This window comes from Oryctolagus cuniculus, chromosome 11 (genome assembly GCF_051225735.1).
Source record: "Oryctolagus cuniculus isolate XC-2025 breed Fujian yellow rabbit chromosome 11, ASM5122573v1, whole genome shotgun sequence".
In the NCBI taxonomy this organism is placed as follows: Eukaryota; Metazoa; Chordata; class Mammalia; order Lagomorpha; family Leporidae; genus Oryctolagus; species Oryctolagus cuniculus.
Window position 1 is genome coordinate 10,895,663 of NC_142877.1, and position 21,317 is coordinate 10,916,979.

The 21,317-nt window shown below is 55.9% G+C and overlaps 1 long non-coding RNA gene across 1 annotated transcript; it reads right to left on the minus strand.

Annotated features, from left to right (window-relative positions):
* Positions 1 to 243: 243 nt before the first annotated feature.
* LOC149123328 (uncharacterized) lies at positions 244 to 1,779 on the minus strand. Its single transcript, XR_016215787.1, has 2 exons — positions 1,235 to 1,779; positions 244 to 544 (listed from the first exon to the last, which is right to left on the minus strand). It is a non-coding gene; the product is annotated as an uncharacterized LOC149123328 (long non-coding RNA).
* Positions 1,780 to 21,317: the final 19,538 nt, after the last annotated feature.

Below are 21,317 nucleotides of genomic sequence, written 5' to 3' on the forward strand. Positions count from 1 at the left end.
ACCCAGTGTCTCCACTTACAGTGCCTCTGGCCAGACCATAGTCACATGGTCACAGCTAGTGTCAAGGGGGCTGAGAAATGCACTCTCTATTCCAGGTGGCCAAGTGCCCGGTTAAACTTGGAGTCAACGAAAGGACATGGATCGGGAGAGCGGTGTTCCTGGGCAGAGCACACCAGAAGTTGCTATAGCCATTTACTGAGCTCCTCCTGCATACCAGACACTTCACATCATTGACTCTTCTAATTCCACAACCCCCTGGGGCAGGTGGGATTTATTATTCCCATCTCACAGATGAGAAAGTAGAGGGCAAGGGACCAGGCCACACTTGCAAAGCTAGGCATGGCCAAGCAAGCTGAATGGGGGGCTGCCGCCGCTCGCTGGGGGACCCGGAGATGGAGGGGGCTCCTGGTCAGCTCCTTAGGAGAACACCTCCTCTGCCCCGTGTCAGTTCTTTCTTCTGAGACAGCTCCCCGGGGTTCCTCCCGCCGCCCTGGCCATCATCGTGGTGTCTGCGATTTTCCGGGTGAGCAGGTGTCGCTCTGCTCTGTAGTGGGAGTTCTGGTTGATTAACGCTCCTGGGAGCAGCTCTCAGACAGAGTTGGTGGGCAAAGACCTCAGCTCCCTCAGCCCTAAGCAGGAGAGTCCTCTGGTCCCTGGCCAGCTTTTGCCCTGGTTGTCCCAGGGGTCGCAGACCCGGTGACCCTTCCTGCGCTGGCTGCCTCTCGGTCCCTGCCCCGCCTCACGCCCTCAGTCCCCTAGTGGCGCGGCCAGGGATCGTCTCCCATCTCCGCACTGATCCACCTGCACCTCCATTCCTGGTCCCCAGCTTCTCCTCCCGTCCCCATTCCCCGGCCTTGAGGTCTCTGGCTCAGGTAGGACTGACCCTGGCCCCCGCCTCCAGGGTCTGGCCTGTCACCCCACCAGGCCTCTAGCTGCAATGATGCCAAGAAGCCCAAACCAGGCTGCCACCCACTGCGTGTGGGATTTCTGCTTTTGAAATAGAACCGCTGGGGCTCCTGGGCCAGGAGGGTGTTGAGGGCTCATAAATCCTCTTAGGATGAAGCGGAATCAGAGTGGGCAGCGCTGAGAGGGGAAGGAGCAGCCAGCTCCCGAGGCGTCCGCGCACCCTCGCCGCAGCACAGGGCACAGGCAATTTTTAGTCTCTTTTGTAGGCTGGGCCCTGAGCCCGGCTGTCCCCCATGGGCAGAGCCAGTGTCCTGTCTCACAGGCTCACCTTCCTCCCCTGGCGCCTGAAGCCATGCGGGTTTGCCGTCTCTGGATCTGGCTGGGAAGCTGTTCTCACCTCGGTGCTGCGAGCCGCTTCCTTCGCGACAGCGACAGCGACAGCGTGGCCCCAGGAGAGATCTGCAAAGCTTGATGCTGGGAGAGCCTGAGTGAAAAATCAGCTGCCTTTCATTTTCTCAACTGCAGGTCACTGGGAGAGAGAATGCATCCTGTTTCCTTTACTGTTTGCCAAGCGGGTTTCTTGGGCTTCTTTTACCCCCCACCCCCACCCAAAGCGTGATTGACAGGCCATCCTTTCCCAGGGTCCGATTATAACAGGCAGGGTCACCTCTGATGGGGGTCCGGAGGAACTTAATCCAAAGACGGAGTCTCAGCCCCCAACCCCGGTGACTCCGTCTCAGCCTCTGGGGACGAGACCTGCGACTCAGCCTTCCAAACCTGTGTCTCCGCCACATCACGGACAAGCGTGAGATTCTTTTCCTTGTAAATGTGGAAAACCCATTCAAAATGGGTTTCTGCCAAAAAAAAAAAAAAAAAAAGGCAATTTATTGGCTTAAGGAACTGAAGAGTTCTGGCGTCAGGCCTGGCTGGATTCAGGCGCTCCAACGAGGCGGGCAGACGCTGTGTCTTGCCATCTCCCGGCTTCCTTCTGCAGGAACTTGGCGCTATTCTGTCTCCTCCTGACAGCGAGATGGCAAGCGGCAGCCCAGGCCCGCACTGTGCCAAGAACAAGTCTGGTGGGAGAGCAGGTCATTTCCTGCAGTCGCAGCCAGGGCCCCTGCACACACGAGGAGCAGACTGACTGTGGCCCTGGCCGGTCCCTGAACCGTCGCTGTCACCTGAGGCCGCCGATGCCTGGGTCATCCAGGCCTGCTCAGTCACAGCCCCCTCCCTTCCACCCCAACCTGCAGGGACAGGAGGCAGCGGAGGGAAAACTCCTCAAAGCCATCCCGGGTGCCGGGCGTAGACTCGGGGTGGGCGGGGGAGGAGACAGATGCTGGACAGACAAGGACGACCTGTGTCTGGGGCGGAATCCCGTCCTAGGCCACAAACCTCCCCCTCCCGTCTGGGGGCTCTGAGCCTCTTGGCACCTGTGTGGGTCCAAGTTGCGCTTTGCTACAGATCACAGAGGAGACCCAAAGTACACACTCAGGAAAATCGCTCAGCCCACTGAGCAGATCTTGCTGACTGATTCGTTTCCTGCCTCGCTTGCCAATGGAACCTAGTTTTGTCGGGGTGATGAGCAACAGGCCAAGCCCTATTGAATTCTCGTGGGGCCAAGCCCGCCATGGAAATCTTGCACCCCTCAGTCTTGGTCTTGGGGAAAGCATGAGACCTGGTCCTGGCCACTGAGGGTTCAGGGGGAGGTTTGCTGAGGCTTCTGGGAAGATTTTCCCCCATGTTAAAAGAGGAAGAGGGAGCCGGCACCGTGGCTCACTTGGCTAATTCTCTGCCTGCGGCGCCGGCACCCCGGGTTCTAGTCCCGGTTGGGGTGCAGGATTCTGTCCTGGTTGCTCCTCTTGCAGTCCAGCTCTCTGCTGTGGCCCGGGAGTGCAGTGGAGGATGGCCCAGGTGCTTGGGCCCTGCACCCCATGGGAGACCAGGAGGAAGCACCTGGCTCTTGGCTTCGGATCGGCGCAGCGCGCCGACCACAACACACCAGCCATAGCGGCCACTTGGGGGGTGAACCAACAGAAAAAGGAAGACCTTTCTCTCTGTCTCTCTCTCTCTCTCACTGTCTAACTCTGCCTGTAAAAAAAAAAAAAAAAAAAAAGAGGAAGAGGGGCCGGCACTGTGGCGTAGTGGGTAAAGCCGCTGCCTGCAGTGCCGGCATCCCATATGGGTGCCAGTTTGAGTCCTGGCTGCTCCACTTCTGATCCAGCTCTCTGCTATGGCCTGGGAAAGCAGTGGAAGATGGTCCAAGTCCTTGGGCCCCTGCACCTGCGTGGGAGACCCGGAAGAAGCTCCTGGCTTCTGGCTTCAGATCAGTGCAGCTCCGGCCATTGCTGCCAACTGGGGAGAGAACCAACAGATGCAAGACCTCTCTGTCTCTCTCTCTCTCTCTCCCTCTCTGTCGATCTGCCTTTGAAACAAATAAATAATTTTTAAAAAATAAGACCCCTGCCAGTTGGATTCAGTTTTGTCAACTTCATTGTAAGCATTTGCAACAGTTGCAAGATGGGCTGCCCTGGGAGTCTGAACTCTAACATTTTTGTTTTTTACACTTTTGTTTGCTAACGGCTTCAAACTGATAGAAAAAAAGTTGCACAAACAAAATAGAACAAAAAATGCCTGTGTACCCCTCACCCAGATCGCCCGTTGTCCACCCGAAGCTCCGTGTTCTTCATCTCGCGCCCCCTACTCCCGCGTGCGCATGCGCAGAGACACACGTTCGCACACGGTTTCAGGGTAAGTCACACACGTTCTGTCCGCTTCACACTGTGTGTTCGCTGAGAGTGTGCACGTCCTGTTGCGTAGCCTCAGTACGGCCATCAGCCACGTCATCTTTAATGCTAGCGTCAACCTTTTTTCTAACTCACCGCTCGGGTACCAGGGTTGCTAACGGATGCAGAAATATCCTAAAGGTGTTTTTCTTCCCCAGTGCAGGATCCGGTTTGGTGTAGGAAACTGCATTTTGGACGTTTGCCAGCCTTTCTTTTCCGACACTGACATTTTTGTAGAATACGGTTTCCCACCTGTCAGCCTGCTCTTTCCGCAAGCCCACTCCTCACTCTGTGTTTATCTAATGTTTCTTCATGATCCGATTCAGCCAACACGGTCTCCACCTGGCCTCTGATGTTGCTTCTAGCAGAGCCAGGCCGTGCGACTCCCCTCTTTGAGCCTTAATTTCATCTTTTTTTAAAAAAGATTTATTTATTCGAAAGAGTTACAGAGAGAGAGGAAAAGACAAAGAGGTCTTCATCTACTGGTTCACTCCTCTGGCCAGGGCTGGGCCAGGCCGAAGCCAGGAGCCAGGAGCTTCTTCTAGGTCTCCCACCTGGGTATCAGGGGCCCAAACATTTGGGCCATCTTCTGCTGTTTCTCCCAGGCATTTGTAGGGAGCTGGATCAGAAGAGGAGCTGTCCGGACTTGAACCGGCGCCCCTATGGGATGCTGGTGTCGCAAGCAATGGCTTCCCTTGCTGTACCACAATGCTGGCCCCTGGCATGCCTGATTTCTAGCAGCTGAAACAAATGGGAAATGCCGGCATCTTTGATAGCAAAACACCTTGCCCCGGCCAGCACTGGGCTCCACAGAGAGTCACGGGGCCAGTACAGAGAGGAGGCTCCATTCCAGAACAGGGTCTCAGTGTAGGGAGAAACGTTTTCCCTGTACATAGAACGTTTTCGGTGCAGTGAGATTCTACACTGTACAGAGAGGCTGACAGCCAACACTGATGGGCGGATATTAGTGAAGATGATCACAGCCAACATCATAGAGTGCTGGTCACGGCCCGGGCGCTGTACTCCATCTCACTGAACCTCAGCTCTGCTGCTTGACAAACTTACTGAGCCCTGGGGCTGGCGCTGTGGCGCAGCGGGTTAGCACACTGGCCTAGAGCGCTGACATCCCATATGGGCGCCGGTTCAGGACCCAGCTGCTCCACTACTGATCCAGTTCTCTGCTATGGCCTAGGAAAGCAGTGGAGGATGGCCTGGGTCCTTGGGCCCCTGCACTGGCGTGGGAGACCTGGAAGAAGCTCCTGGCTTCAGATCAGCCCAGCTTCAGCCATTGTGGCCATCTGGGGAGTGAAGCAGCAGATGGAAGACCTTTCTCTCTCTCTCTCTGTCTCTCTCTGCCTCTCCTCTCTCTGTGTAACTCTGACTTTCAAATAAATAAATAAATCTTAAAAAAAAAGGAAAAAAAATAACTTACTGGGCCCCTCTGTGCCTCGCTTTCCCCCTCTGCCCAGTGGGCGTCGCAGCAGTGCCTTTTTAAATGGGCTTGTTCTGTGGATCCGATGGATTAGCCCTCTGGGTGAATACCAAATATCAGCTATTGCTATTACTTTTTAAAAGATTTGTTCACTTTGAAAGTCAGAGTTACAGAAAGAGAGGGAGAGACAGAGAAAGAGATCTTCCATCAGCTGGTTCACTCCCCAGAAGGTTGCAATGGCCAGCACTGGGCCAGGCCACAGCCAGGGTCCAGGAGCCTCATCCAGGTCTCCCATGCGGGTGCAGGGGCCCAAGCACTTGGGCCATCCTCCGCTGCTTTCCCAGGCCATTAGCAGGGAGCTGGATTAGAAGTGGACCAGCTGGGACTGGAACTGGTACCTGTATGGGATGCCGGTGCTGCAGGTGGCAGCTTAACCCACTAAGTCACAGCGCCAGCCCAGCGATCACTTTGATGACAACTTCTCATTCCTTTATCACCACTTCTGAAATGAAAAGGCCGCAAAGGCCGACAGTTGCCCAGAAGTCTGGCGCCAGTTTCGGGGCAAATCCTGACGTGACCTGCAGTTATTCATTCCTTTGTGTTACCCACTCCGTGTGCGACGCAGCTGTTTCACGTCAACATGTTTGGTTACGAAATGCTATGGACTATACGGCATGGACCCCACATCATCTTTGTAAAACCTACACATTTCTGAATTCTGAAACACTGATTTCTGAAAGGGAGATTATCAGCCTGGGCTGCCCATCTGACGCCTCTACCAGGTGGCCACAGCTGGGCCGATCCGAAGCCAGGAGCTTCTTCCAGGTCTCCCACGTGGATGCAGGGGCCCAAGCATTTGGGCCATCCTCCACTGCTTTCGCAGGTGCATTAGCAGGGAGCTGGATTGAAAGTGGAGCAGCCAGGATTTCAACCAGCGCCTATGTGGGGTGCTGGTGCCACAGACTGCCGGCTACTCCACAGCGCCCGCACCAGGAAAACAGGTTGAAGTTGCAGGACTTCTCAGAGCCTTTAGTGTGCCAGCAGGTGCTTTGGATCTCCAGCTGGGCCATAGAAAGCAGCGTTGTCTGGGTTTGCAGACTGGATTTCAAGGTCATTTTTCTTAGGGACTCTCCCGGTGCTGAGACTTTGAGAAACAGGAAGGCTTGGGCAGGACAACCTGGAGGAGCTGAGGACCCTGGGCAGGACAGAAGAAGCACCAAGGAGCCAGACCCAGTGGAGAGTCCTTGGTGACACCCACGCTGCTGCCAAATAACACTGTGTGACCTTGAAAAATAGCCCTGCTCCTCTGAGAGCCGTGGCCTCCTGACTTGTGAAAACAAAGGACAAAACCCTCTTTGAGGGCCCTGGCTGCCCGGTGCCTTTTTGCTACCATCTTTGGAAGAAGAGGAGACAAGCTGACGCCTTGAAGTAGACGTTCAAAAGAACTTCAAGTGGCTCAGCAACGCCAGGATCCCCATCCTGGAAATCGCTAGAAGCCTGGGCTGGGCTGGGCGAGCCGCTCGGAGGCAGGGAAGCAGGCAGGGGGGTTCTGGACGTCCCTGGAGCCCCACGACCCCCACGGAAGATTCCAAGCCTGCAGTGACGGAAGCCGACATGCACATTGCTTTCTTCCCTCTCCCAACAGCCTCCTGGAGGCCACTGCCAAGGGCGGCCCCGCCAGAGTAAATTTGTGTCTTCCGTGCACTTCAAAGAACGGTAGAGCTTGGTTATTCCGCGGAATTTTGAAGTTCTATTAGCTAGTTTATGAAATGATGAAAGCTGGCCCAAGATAAAGCAAATTGAAGCATGGTAAAATTACCTAGAAAAATTAAGTCTCCCAGCCCCCTCCCACTGCCTCCTGTCTCCCGCCGCAGTGGCATTCGATGTTACCAGCCTTGTAGTGCTCCCTCCAGCGCTCTCTCTCTCTCACTCTCTCTCTCTCTCTCTCTCTTTAAAATTCATTTGAGAGAGATCCGTCTGCTGGGTCACTCTCCAAATACCTATAACGGCCAAGGATAGGCTGGGGCCACCGCTAAGAGCCAGGAACTGAATCTGGGCCTCCAGCTTTGGTGGCAGGGACCCGACTACTCGAGCCGTCACCGCTACTTCCCAGGGTGTGCATTAGCAGGAAGTTGGAATCTGGAGCGGAGTGGAGGTGGGGACTGGAACACAAGCACTGTGACGGGACCTGGGCCGAACGCCGGCGCCTGGACAGGCTGGAGGCGTGCAGGCAGTGTTTGCAGCTGCTGGCACACTTTGGTCTGCAAGGACAAAACCACACGTGGCCTACAAATGTACGACTCCCTTGTAAGAGTTCTGGGCGAGGGCCGGCGCTGTGATGTAGCAAGTAAAGCCGCTGCCTGCAGTGCCAGCATCCCATGTGGGCGCCAGTTCAAATCCCGGCTGCTCCACTTCCAATCCAACTCCCTACTAATGTGCCTCAGAAAGCAATGATAGACAGCCCAAGTCCTTGGGCCCCTGCACCCGCGTGGGAGACCTGGAAGAAGCTCCTGGCTCCTGGCTTCGGATCAGCACAGCTGCGGCCATTGCAGTCATTTGGGAAGTGAACCAGTGGATGGAAGACCTGTCTCTCTGCCTCTGCCTCTCTGTAACTCTGCCTTTCAAATAAATAAATAAATCTTTAGAAAATTTTTTAAGCAAAGAGTTCTGGGTGCAGAGCCGTTTCAAGGTGGGTTCATTTAAGGGAGCGAGGACGTCACCAGGGACCCCGGCTCTTTCCTGTTCCTGCTCTGGTGTCCTTAGCAGGGGGACTTTGCGTCATGACCCGGGAGACGTCAGAGCATGTGCAGTGGGAGCGTCCCGGAAGCCGTCCGGTACCAGGACAGTGAGCAGTGGCTTTAACCACACCCGGCAGAGCTGGGGAGCTGCCTGCTCGCATTCCCACAACCCAGGAGAGGAGATTCTCCAAGCCGGCTTCCCGGTGGCCGACCTCCGCCATGGCTCCTGCAGCGCCAGGTGGGACTAGGAGAGGCAGCGTCTGACCGCCTGCCGTGGACACACCGCGTTCTCAGGGAACGCACATGCAGGGCTGTGCGATGGACCCCCGGAAAAGCCGGACAGGGCCGGGAGCTGGGCCTCAGTACGTGAGAGGTAAGCAGGAGGCAGAATCCACGGTGATTCTAATGTGGTTTTGGGTTCAGCAACCAGGTTGCTGAGTACGGCAGCTGTGGGTCTGCGAAGCCAGGACTCACGAGTTCGATCTTGACCTTTTTTTTTTTTTTTTTTTTTGACAGGCAGAGTGGACAGTGAGAGAGAAAGGCAGAGAGAAAGGTCTTCCTTTTCCATTGGTTCACCCTCCAATGGCCGCTGCGCACCGCGCTGATCCGAAGGCAGGAGCCAGGTGCTTCTCCTGGTCTCCCATGCAGGCGCAGGGCCCAAGGACCTGGGCCATCCTCCACTGCACTCCCGGGCCACAGCAGAGAGCTGGCCTGGAAGAGGGGCAACCGGGACAGAATCCAGCGCCCTGACTGGGACTAGAACCTGGTGTTCCAGCGCCACAGGCGGAGTTTTAGCCTAGTGAGCCACGGCACCGGCCTTGATCTTGACCTTAGTAAACATGAGATTCCTATTAGAAACGGACAAAGAGGCAGGCGTCCATCAGCTCCACACTCTGTACAAGTGAAGCATGCATTTGTAGGTGATTGTTGTTCTGGTGCTGTGGCCAAGAGCGTCCCATTAGTTACAACAGGTAGTTACGCACGTATAGACCTGTATCCGTGCATCCTTCTAGAATCCACCTGGAGGATGATGCTTGTCACCAGCAGTGGTGGATGTCCCCGGAGGTGGGGAGACCAGGAGGGAGGCTCGGGAGGCTCCGGTTTGCACGATGTGTTTTTTCTACTTGAATAAGGAACTGGAGGCTCAGAGACAGCTTGCCTGAGGTCACAGCCAGGGAGCGGCAGGGTTGCTTTTGGGGTGTTTTTTGTTCATTTGTTTTGTTTTTATTTACTTATTTAAGTTGAAAGGTAGCGTGACAGGGACGGGAGAAACAATGAGGGAGCGAGAGCTCCTGTCGGCCGGTTCACTCTCCAAACGCCTGCAGCAGCTGAGGCTGGGCCAGGCGGAAGTCAAGAGCCAGGAGGTCGGTCGATCCAGATCCCCCACGTGGGTAGCAGGGGCCCAGCGACCTCTCAGTCCCATTAGCAGGACGCTGGATCTGAAGTGGAGGTGGGACTCAACCGCGGGCGCTCTGGTGTGGGATATGGGCATCCCAAGCTGTGAAAAGACCCACTGCCCCGCAATGCCCGTCCCAGGGCCAGCATTGCAGTGAGGTTGGACCTGCCCCCGAGTTCAGGTGCCTGCTGCTCTGAGACTTGAGGGAGCCGCTCCGGGATCGGTGCGTCCGGGCGCACCTGTGCCTGGGCTGGCTCCTCTAGGTGTGTGGCTGCGGCATCTCCCATGGCTGAGCACCAGCGAGAGCCGGGAGACCCTACCTGGGCTCAGGAGAGGCCATGCCCCCTCTCCTCCCCTCCATCATGGGGGCCGCAAAGCCGTGGCTGCAGCTGCACCTGAAAACAGAGCTGTGCAGCCCCCAGACTGCACGCCTGCCCCGACACACGACGTCCCCTGCCTCCTTTACCTAAGGACTGAGCTGCTTAGGCTCTCAGGCCAAGAGGCTGGGTCCTGACACCAGCTCCATCACCGCTGCTGGCGGGTGTGACCTTGGGCAAGTGACTCAGCCTCTCTGTGCTTGTCTCCTCATCTGTACCGTGGTGTTAGCAGCAGTAGCCATTAGGGGCCAGTGAGTCAGCAGATGTCAGTCACTTGGCTCTCTGCTTACCTGGCCATCACCCTCCCTGCCACAGGGCCTTTGCACAAGCTGTGCCCTGCGACAGGTGAGTGCCTGCTCATCCTTCCTTCCCTCCAACATCTGGCTGCCGCCTCCACGAGGCCAGGACCGTTTTTCTTCCAACACACAGTGCACACTGAGTCTGATCAGCAAGCTGGCAATCATCGATTGTTCATTGAGCGACTTTGTGATCTGTCCATGCTAATTGATTCCATAAACGCTGGGTAAACGAGGCTAATAAGAACCCATCTCACTGCATCTTTGCGAGGGTTCAGCCTGGGCTTGTAGAGTGTCAGGGTGGGCACTTAGCCCAGGGGTGCGGGTGCCTGGGTTCAATTCCCAGCTCTGGATGCTGCTCAAGTCACTGGGTCCCTGCCACCAACATGGGAGACTTGGACTGAGCTCCTGGCTCCTGTCCAGGCTCAGCCCCAGCTGTTGTGGGCACTGCAGGAGTGAACAAGTGGGTGGGCACTCTCTGTCCGTCTCTCCGCCTCTCAGAGAAGGTGTCTATAGCGATGCTGGTGCCTCGGGCAGGCGTCCCGTGGCCTCCTGCTGGGCTCAGGCTCCCTTGGCCCAGTCTGTGCCTCCCCCAGCTGTGCGAGCAGCCTCAGCCCTGTTTTTTTGTTTTTGTTTTTAAGATTTATTTTATTTATTTGAAAGGCAGAATTACAGACAGGCAGAGGCAGAGAGAGAGAGAGAGGTCTTCCATCCCCTGGTTCACTCCCCAAATGGCCACAACAGCTGGAGCTGAGCCGATCCAAAGCCAGGAGCCAGGAGCTTCTTCTGGGTCTCTCACATGGGCACAAAGACCCAAGGACTTGGGCCATCTTCTACTACTTTCCCAGGCCACCAGCAGAGAGCCGGAATGGAAGTGGAGCAGCTGGGACTCGAACCGGTGCCCGTATGGGATACTGGCACTGCAGGGGGTGGATTCACCTGCTACTCACGGCGCCGGCCCCTGTCATTGCTTTGTGTACAGCCCTACAGCCGAGGATGTGTCTCCATTTGTAAGTAGTTTAACAAATCAGAAGAATGACATTTTGTGACACAAGAAATTCAAGTTTCAGAGTTCAGAAATCAAGCTTTATTGGCTGACAATCACGCTGGTTGCTTTCTTCGCTCTGCACAGCGGGTTGCATAGCTGCGGCCCATAAAGAGTAAAATATTTACTATGTGGCTGAGGGCTCGCCAGCCCCGTCTCATTCCATTCTTATCCCATTATTCCTTTCTTCCACCGAGCAGCCGGGTCAGAGAGGTTCTGCCAAGGCCAGGGTCACCCAGCAGGAAAGGCTGGGGTGGGGATTTGGGCATCCTGGCTTCGGAGTCTGGGGCTTAGGCACCGGGCCTGAGCCCCTCTCGCTGGCTGTGCGCTGAGAAGCCCCCCGCCCGCCCGCAGCCAGGGGCCAGCAGAGTCTCCTCAGATGGCCCCGCAGGGCGCCCCGCCAGGCCCTTTCTCCTCCGGAGCCTGGCCTGGCTCACACAGGCTGCTCTGTGCGGCCGCGGGCAGGCGGCCTCTCGGGCCAGCAGTGTTCGGTTACCCCAGTGACATTCAATTGTTCCTGAGAGAGGGGGCCCTGTCTCTGGCAAGTCCCAGACCTGGATTCCAGGAAGCTCCGCCTGACCCCTCTTCTGTTTGTTTCCAATCTGCAAATCTGCCTGCATCGTCTGCACAGGCTGCCCGCTCTGCTCACCAGCGAGGAGGAGGTGGGAGCTGCTGGGGCCCGGGAGAGACCCAGGGCCCATCCACAGGGTTCAGCACCTCTGGGAGGGGCCCAGGCCACAGCTCTGCCCAGCGCCATGGCTTCCACCATGCAGGACTTACCCAGACCAGGAGCCCAGGCTCCGACCCCTGGGGTGGCAGCAGCTCTCTGGGTGACACTGGCACAGCCCCACTGCAGATCAGTTTGGCCGGAGCCGGGAAAACAGAGGCAAATGTCTGGATTCAAATCCTGGCTCCATCGTTTGCTGGCTGAGTAATTTTGGGCAAATTTCTGAAACAGAGCCTGGGTTCCACGTCTGTACTCTGAAGATAATAACAGTGAAACCTCTCCGATTTGACCGTAATAAGAACAAATCGTTTGATGCTGGCTAAGGGCTTGGAGAAATGCCTGGAACATAATGAAGGCTCAGCAAATGCAAGCAATTATTATTATTATTAAAACAATAGCTACTACTGTTCAGCATTCACCAGATCAAAACCGGCATGCAAAGGGTGGCAGTGTGGCGCCGTGGACTAAGCCACCGTTGGCAACAGCAGCATCCTGCATCGAAGCGCTGGCTCAGACCCTGGCTGCTCTGCTTCCAATCCAGTTCCCTGCTGCTGTGCCTAGGGAGGCAGGGGGGGATGGCGCAAGGACGTGGACCCCTGACACCCATGTGGGAGACCCCAGTGAAGTTCCCAGTTCCTGGCTTTAGCCTGGCCCAGACCTAGCCATTGTGGCCATTTGGGGAATGAACCAGCAAATAGAAGGGGCTCTCTCTCTCACTCTCTCTCTCTCTCTCTCACTACCTTTCAAATAGATAAACAAACAAATCTCTTTTTTTAAATATTTATTTATTTTACTTGAAAGTCAGTTACAGAGAAGCAGAGGCAGAGAGCCAGAGAGGTCTTCCATCTGCTGGTTCACTCCCCAGATGGCCGCAATGGCTGGAGCTGCGCCAATCCGAAGCCAGGAGCCAGGAGCTTCTTCCGGGTCTCCCACATGGGTGCAGGGGCCCAAGGAGTTGGGCCATCTTCCACTGCTTTCCCAGGCCACAGCAGAGAGCTGGATTGGAAGTGGAGCAGCCGGGGCTTGAACCGGCGCCCACATGGGATGCCAGCACTGCAGGCGGCGGCTTTACCTGTTGCGCCACAGCACTGGCCCCATAAATCTTTTCTTTTAAGTGCCATGCATGTCCTAAGGAGGTATACACAGCAATATTCATTGCAGCTCTACCTAATAGAGGCACCTGAGAAACCACCTAAACATCTCTCAACAGAAACAGCTAAACAAACTAGCCCACACCCACGCCCTGGCGTTCTGTGCAGCTATTAAAAAAAGAAAAAAGAGGCAGATCTATAAGATCTTCCAAATACAGTGTTCAGTGACAAAAACCAAGTTCCAGAAGCATACACTGAGCACGAAACTTTATGTAAAGCGCAGAAACGCAAAGCAGTCCCTGAGTGTACACACATATGTAAACGCACGAAGAAAATCCAGACGGGGCACCTGCGCCATCTGATGTGGCTGTCACCAGCATGCGGCCATTTACATTTAAATGCAAAGTAATTAAAATGAAACACAATTTGAAGCTCATTTCCTCCATGGCATCAGCCGTCCTGGCCGCGCAGGCAGTGGCGGGCGGGTCCACCAGGGCACAGCACTCTGTCGGATGCGACTGTTCCAGGAGGGTGAAAAAGTCAGGTTGTGACCAGCAGCGGCCTTGGTATGGGGAGAGAAGGCTCACAGGACTTTATTTATTCTAATTTCAAAGGCAGAGAGAGAGACAGAGAGACAGAGAGAGGTACAGAGACAGACTGAGGTCTCCCCTCCACGTCCGCTCCCCAGCTGTCTGAAGCCAGGAGCTGGAAACGCCCTCTGGTCTCCCACGTGGGTGGCAGGGACCTCAGGACTTGACCGTTGCCTGCTCCTCCCAGGTCCACGTCTGCAGGAAGCTGGGATTGGAAGCAGAGCTGGGCTCAAGCCCAGGCACCCCCACACCGGATGCCAGTGTCCCAACAGGTGTCCCAATTGTTGGGCCAAACGACGGTCCCTTTCTTTTTTTTTCTTTTTTTTTTTTTTTTTTACAGGCAGAGTGGACGGTGAGAGAGAGAGACAGAGAGAAATGTCTTCCTTTTGCCGTTGGTTCACCCTCCAATGGCCGCCGCGGCCGGCACGCTGCGGCCGGTGCACCGCACTGATCCGGTGGCAGGAGCCAGGAGCCAGGAGCCAGGTGCTTTTCCTGGTCTCCCATGGGGTGCAGGGCCCAAGCACCTGGGCCATCCTCCACTGCACTCCCTGGCCACAGCAGAGAGCTGGCCTGGAAGAGGGGCAACCGGGACAGAATCCGGCGCCCCGACCGGGACTAGAACCCGGTGTGCCGGCGCCGCAAGGCGGAGGATTAGCCTAGTGAGCCGCGGCGCCGGCTCAAACGACGGTCCCTTTCTACTTTTAACACGTGTTCGTGGAGTACCTGCCCTTTCTTATTTCTTATTTAAGATTGATTTATTTACTTGAAATGCAGAGTTGCACACACATACACAGAGAGAAAGAGAGAGAGAGAGAGAGAGAGAGAGAATCTTCCATCCTCTGATTCACCCCCAATGGCTGCTACGGCCGGGGCTGGTCACAGGCAGCAGCCTGACCCACAGTGCCCAGCCCAGGCCAGGGACTGACTTCAGCACTGGAGACAGCGGTGTACAGAGAGCCCCTGTGCTTGGGAGCCGTGGCAGAGGAAGCAAGCCCTTGGCGATGGCCGGCGCGAGGGCGTGGGTGGAGGTGGGAGACGGCTCCGGCCTACCCGCCAGCTACTTCTTCCTCACGCACCTCGGCTGCTTCTTCAGATGAGGGGACCTTCTTGCCCGTGATTACAGCGTGTCAAAGAAGACACGAGCGCCCACCCTTGGAGAGAGGAAACCCGAGTTCCTACCCAGTGCCGATGCCGCCACTGACTCAGCCTGTGTCAGGCCAACTCAGCCTGTGTCAGGGCCCGGTGGCTTCCCCGCTCTGGGCCCTCTGTCTTTTCTTTCTTTTGTCTTTTTCCCCCTCAAGCTTTGCTTATTTTATTTGAAAAGCAGAGTTACAGAGGGTGGGAGATACACACACACACACACACACACACACAGAGGGGAGGGAGAGAGAGAGAGAGAGAGAGAGAGAGAGAGAGATTCTCCATCGCTGGTTCTCTCCCCAAATAGCAACAATGGCCAGGGCTGAGCCAGGCTGAAGCCAGGAGCTGCTCCCAGGTCTCCCATGCAGATGCAGGGGCCTAAGGACCTGGGCCATCTTCTACTGCTTTCCCAGGTGCACTATCAGGAAGCTGGATCAGAAGAGGAGCAGCCGGGACCCAAACCGGCGCCCATATGGGATGCCAGTGCTGCAGGCGGGGGCTTAGCTTTCTCCCCCACAGCCGCGGCCCCGGCCTTGACATCTGACTGCTTCTAGGTTACTCCTGGTCTCACCTCCTAGGCTCCAGTGCCCACCTGAACAGCGGGGCACAGCCTAAGTGTGCTGGGTACGTCCCATGTCTCCCAGAGCTGCCTCTTTGTGGCCATTTGCCAACCAACCCTTGAGACAAAGCACAGAGGTAATGGCAGACTTGAGCAGTCAGGGCCATGTGGGGAGCAGGCAAGGAGGGTGCCAGCCCAGGGACCCGCGGGGGCCTCCCTGAGGACGTGACATTTGCTCTGATACCTACAAGATGAGAAGCTGCAGGCTGCGTGGTGTGGGCGGGAGCACCGGGCAGAGAGCAGCATGTGCAAAGGTCCAGGGGTGGTAGAAAATTTGCAGTGTGCAAGCAACAGCAGGGAGGCCGGTGGAGCTGGAGCAGGTGGAGCAGGGAGGACGTGACGGAGAAGAGGAGAGGCCGCAGAGCTGCTCCTGGGGCTGGAAGGGCACGGAGGCGCAGCTGGACTTTATTCTGAATCATACAGGAAGGATTGTGAGAGCGTAAGCGGTGAAGAGCGGGGGTTTGGGCAGCCCTGCCGTGGCTGATCTTTCTTCCTGAAGGTGGCGTGGCTGGGAGACAGGTGCCTGCCCGCCTCTGCTCCAGCCTGGCTCCCCAGGGCAGCTCCTGGGGGACGTCCTAGGCCCACCCCAGGCTGCTCCCTGGCCTTCCTCCAGTCACTCCCGTGAGCCTCCTCCATGCACACTGCCCAGTCTCCCCACAACGGCCCCAGGCTGCCAATCACTGGCTGTGTGGCTTCGGTGAACCTGGCCTGCAGCCCTTATTTCTGCAAAATGGGGATTTAAAAAACGTCGCCTGTGAACGGGGCTGTTGGGCGGATTAGGAGATGAATGTGTGCAGCATTGGCTGGTGCGTCTGGCGCCCAGTAGGTGCTCAGCGAACACGTGCTGTCCTCAGAGCTGCTCCTGCTGCCCAAAGTCCAGGGGCGGGAAGCTCGCCCATCCTTCAGGGCAGAGCCTGGGGGTTAGTGGAGCCCGAGCTGCTGCTTTGAGCCTGGGTGCGTTTCTGCCTTGATGAGCCACCTTAGCAGTCCACAGGGTCTAAGACTGAAAACTGGCACCCAGAGGTGGGGGCGCCACTGAAACAGATCTCTAAAATGTGGGAAGGGGGCCCGCGGCGTGGGGCTGAGCTGCTGCCCATATCTGAATGCCTGGCAGCATGGTTCCACCTTCTGATCCAGCCTCTGCCAACGCGTCCGGGGAGGCAGCAGAATGTGGTGGTTAAGTCGCTGACACCCACGTGGGAGACCTGGACGGAGTTGCTGGCCCCCTGGTGTCAGCCTGGCCCAGCTCTATTGGGGACATTTGGGAGTGGACCTGCAGATGGACGATTTCTCTCTCTCTCTCTCTCTCTCTCGTGTGTGTGTGTATCCCTTTCTCTGTCACTCTTTCAAATAAATTTTTTTAAAGATTTGTTTTCTTTATTTGAAATACAGAGTGACAGAGAGAGGTAGAGAGAGAGAGAGAGAGAGATCTTCCATCTGCTGGTTCATTCCCCAAATGGCCTCAACAGCCACAGCTAAGCCAATTCAAAGCCAGGAGCTAGGAGCTTCTTCCGAGTCTTCCTCATGGGTATAGGGGCCCAAGCAGTTGGGCCATCTTCTGCTGCTCTCTGAGGCGCATTAACAGGGAGTTGGATTGGAAGTGGACCTGCCGGGACTTGAACCAGCTCCCATATGGGATGCTGGTGCTACAGGCTGGGGTTTTAAGCTGCTACTCCACAGCATCAGCCCCTCTTCAAGTCAATTTTCAAAAATAGAAGCTTTGGAAGTAGGCAAAGGTAACGGCTGCAAGAGTTTCGAGTAACCGGCTAGGAAGGTCTACCCTGCCGTGAACAGAGGTTAGGTTCAAGGGAGATTCTGGGGGAGCTCAGAGAGAGGAGCCAAGCTCTGAGAGAGCCTCACTCGTCTTAGAGAACAGGTGCATGGCAGGGAGCGGCACGCTGGCGGGAATTTAGTCAGGTCCCCATGAAAACGAGAAACACACCATTGGAAGCTGGCAGAAAGGCGATCTTTGTCACCAAGAGGCGGAATCCTGTTTGTTGTGGGGACGGCAGGAGCTGTGAGTGATGAAACAGAATATCGAGCTGAACCAACTGCTAGCAAAGTGTTGAAGGCGTGGCTTGGTTTCTCTTGAGTGCTTGTGGTAAAACAGAGGAAGGCAGGAATGACGTAAAGGCAGAATTGTTCATTGAAAGGGGAGCCGAGTTTTAACATATGGAAAATTCACAGCCGGTGCAAACTGGAGAGAGAGAGAGAGAGAGAGAGAGAGGAGAGAGTTAGTTCTGGAGAGAACGATGGTGGAGTGAAGTGTCCACCCAATGGGGCGGGCGGCGTGGATTGGCCATCTCAAAGAAGCCAGGGTCTGCCGTCCAAGGGGGTGGACATCCCAGAAGTCCCGGGCTCCGAGGGCCAGTGCCCGGAGGGACAGAACAACTCCAAAGAAGGGGCAGTGGGCGCACCTGGACGTGACTGCCAGCGTGGCCTCAGGCCCTGCTCTGCTTCCGCGGGCTCCCCAGACGCAGTGTCTGGAGGCCCCAGGCTGGGGTGTCCTGCACCCTGCAAAGCTGTGGGAGTGTGAAAAGCTCGATGTGGGTGTCAAAGGGTGCCTAAAAGCTGAAGAGCCCACGCGGAGACCCATCACGGGGGCACAGCCGCTGCGGGGAGCCCCACTGTGTACACGTGCCACAGAGCCGCGGGCTACCTTTGCTGAGAGCCCAGGCCATCAGAGCCCCCAGAACCATGATTCCAGCCTCCGGGAGTCCCAGGCTCATGACTCCAACCTGTGAGAACGGTGGCACAGGCTGCACCCCACAAAAGCCCTGAACTGGGGCTGCAGGGACCTTTGGGGGCCAAACTGCTCCTGGCTAAACTGGGGGGTCAGGTCTTGCGTCGCATTGGGTGCAGGAGACAGAGCCTTGAGTAGAGTTGTTCCCAAGCTTTGCGACTGTGGATGGCCCCTTCCTTCTTTCCTCTGTCTCCCTGTTGGAATGGGAGCAGCTGGCCCTGTCCCACCCCGCCACTGCCTCCTAGGAGCCGGTGATCATCCTGACCACCCAGACTGGCCTCTGGAGAGCCATTTGCCTCTGCATGAGTCACGCCTTGGGGCTCACCCGCAGCTGACCTGGACGGCATTTGGACGAGACCTTGGACTTGCCCTTAAGTTCGTGGAGGAATGAGTTAGAACTTTTAGGACACAAGTGTGGTGGAATGAGAAGGCCATGCCAAGATGGCCGCTGGCAAGCAAGCGTTAGTTACTCAGGAATGGCTTTGAAACCCACATGGCAAACGGAGCCTGCCTGGCAACAGGCTGTGATTGGATGGCTTTGGAAACTGCCTGGCAACGGGCTGTGATTGGTTGGAGCATAGACCGCCCCTTGACCGGATTGGCTGGTCTTGGCTATATAAGCTGTTGTACTAACTGAAATAAACGAGTCTGCGGGCTGCTTGCCTCAGTCCCGCTTTCACCGGATTCCCGGGGTCTGTGTGGTGACTCCGCGCCTCTTGCCCCTACCACTCTGCTCCTCTCAGAAACGAATCCACTGCAACATTGTTGAGAAATCAAGTTTGGAGGGGAAGTTAGGAAAGTTTGTGCCCCGTCCAGTCCCAGTCAGAGATGAAGGGAGCCCCCCCTCCGCCCTGGGAAAGAACTGACAACAGATGCAATAGGAGAGCAGACAGGCACATTTGTTAACGCGCCTGGGGGACCACCGCGTGGGGGTCCACCCTGAAGCACCAGGTGGCTGAGGCTTAAGCAACTTCCCGAGCTATGGAGAGAAAGAGCCTGGAGTCTCCCGGAGGCTCCATAGCCGGATCCAAGCCGTGCAGGGGCGAGGGGAGTCCGGCCTGTGGGTAGAGCTGACTCTGACTTTTCCAGAAGAGAAATGAAAAGCTGTCCAGAGACTGGTTCATGTTACTCTCTGGTTCATTATTCCCAGTTACGGATATTTCATAACTATTGCATCGCTACTGGGCAGGGCGCTGCAGAGGGAGCCCCTGTCTACACCCTGTGGCAGAAAGGATTCAAGACAGGGCAGCGGTGAGGATGGTGGGGGAGACTCAGGGCCCTTGAGCTGGCTCCTTTAGATCAAAGCTGTCGTACTTCGGGGTTTGGTGTGCTGTTTTCTGAGCCCCCAACAAAACCTAGTGACAGAGGTGGTGGCATTAGGAGGCGGGGGGCTTGGAAGGTGACTGGGTCACAGGGACAGAGCCCACGTGGCTGGGATTAAGAGGTCCCAGAAAGCTTCCTTGTCCTCTCTCACCACGTGGGGCACAGCAGAAGACACCGCCCATGAACCAGAAGCTGAGCTTTCACCAGACACCTGCCGGCACGGTGATCTTGGACTTCCAAAATTCCAGAACTTGCAGAAGTCAAGTTCTATCATTCACAAGTCGCTCAACTATAGACAAGACAGCGGGGAGGGGCTGCGGGCCGGGGGTGGAGGTGCAGGTCCAGGCAGCAGGAGAGAAGGAGCTTCAGCGGCCACGAAACACATGGCTCTTAAATATATTCAAAGATGCTTGGAATCTCACAGGGGAGGAATGGGAGTTGAACAACACAGACAAGCGTCCGCTCTGCCGGCCTGGCAGAGGCCCAGCGCCGTTATACGTTGCTGCTGGGCATGGAAACTGGCACAAGGCCCCAGGCCACACTGGCAGCCTTGGGCAGCATCACAGGGTGACTTCTGGTCATTTATCCCCTCCAGCAAGCTGCTCATGTGCAGACAAATGGGAACCCATTGTGGCACTGTTTGTTACAGGAGAAAGATTCGAAACAGGCTGAATTGCTATCAGTGGACCAGTTATACTAATTATGGTTTAGTCATAAAACTGAAGGGCATGTGGCTATTAAGGAAGAATCGGGTGTTGACGCACTGACACACCACAGCGAGTGGAATGCACTGACACACTGTTGAGGTTGATCTGTTCCGAGAGGAGGAGCGTGGTGGGGGCAAGAGGGGCGGAGTCACCACATAGACCCTGGGAGCCGGGTGAAAGCAGGCCTGAGGCAAGCAGCCTGCAGACTCGTTTATTTCAGTTGGTACAGCAGCTTATATAGCCAAGGCAGCCAATCCAGTCTAGGGACAGTCTATGCCCTAACCAATCACAGCCTGTTGCCAGGAAGTTTCTGAAGCCATCCAATCACAGACTGTTGTCAGTCAGGCTCCATTGTCATGTGGTTTCCGAAGCCATCCAGTCACAGACTGTTGCCAGGCAGTTTCTGTTGCCAATGGCCATCTTGACATGGCCTTCTCATTCCACCACAACACACCCTGGTGAGTGTGGACGCACTGACACACCACGGCGAGTGTGGACGCAGTGACACGTGTGTAGGTGGGAAGGGAAGAGAGGGCAGGAGTAGGGCACATGGTTCTTGTGCAAGAGTGGGGGAAGAATCTGCGTATTTACTTTTAAAAGCGTAAAGACTGGAAAAACACAAGAAACTAACCATGACAGTGAGCTGTGTGTGTGTGTGTGTGTGTGTGTGTGTTCATGGGGTGGTATGTAGTGATGGGGTCTGGTTTAACAAAGAATAGGAGTGGGAGGAGGGGATGGCCGTTGGGATGTAGTGGGTTGGGACACCTACAACCTGTTTTGGAGTGCCTGAGATTGAGTTTCACCTCTGCTTCCAATCCGGCTCTGTGCTAAGGCGCCTGGGAGGCAGCAGAAGATGGCTAAGCACTTGGGTTCTTGCTACCCCCGTGGGAGTCCCGGATAGAGTTCCTGGCTCCTGGCCTCAGCCTGGCCCAGCCCTGCCTGCCTGTTGCAACCATCTGGGGAGTGAACCAGTGTATGGAAGATCTCTTTCTCTCCCTCCTTTTCCCGCTCCTTCTCTTGTCTCTCCCTCACCCCTCTCTGTCTCCCTGTCATTTTGCCTTTCAAATAAATAAATAAAAATGGCCTTATTGAATGGTAAGTCACATACCATATGACTTAAATGTGCAACTCAGGAGTCTTTAGTCTATTCACACAGTGAATCCTATGCACACAGACTCCTACAACACGAAAGTGTCTGCTTCTTCCATGGAGTTTCACGTTTTCAGGATTCACGCAGTTGTCAATACATCGTCTTTTTTCATCCATCTTTTTATATCCATTGCGCGGATCCCTGCCCCCCACTCCCTGTGTGTGGATCGCTGCCCCCCGCTCCCCGTGTGTCCATCCTCGCCGGGAATTTGCACTGTTTGGGATTGTTTCCACCTCTTGCTGTGAGCGCTGGTG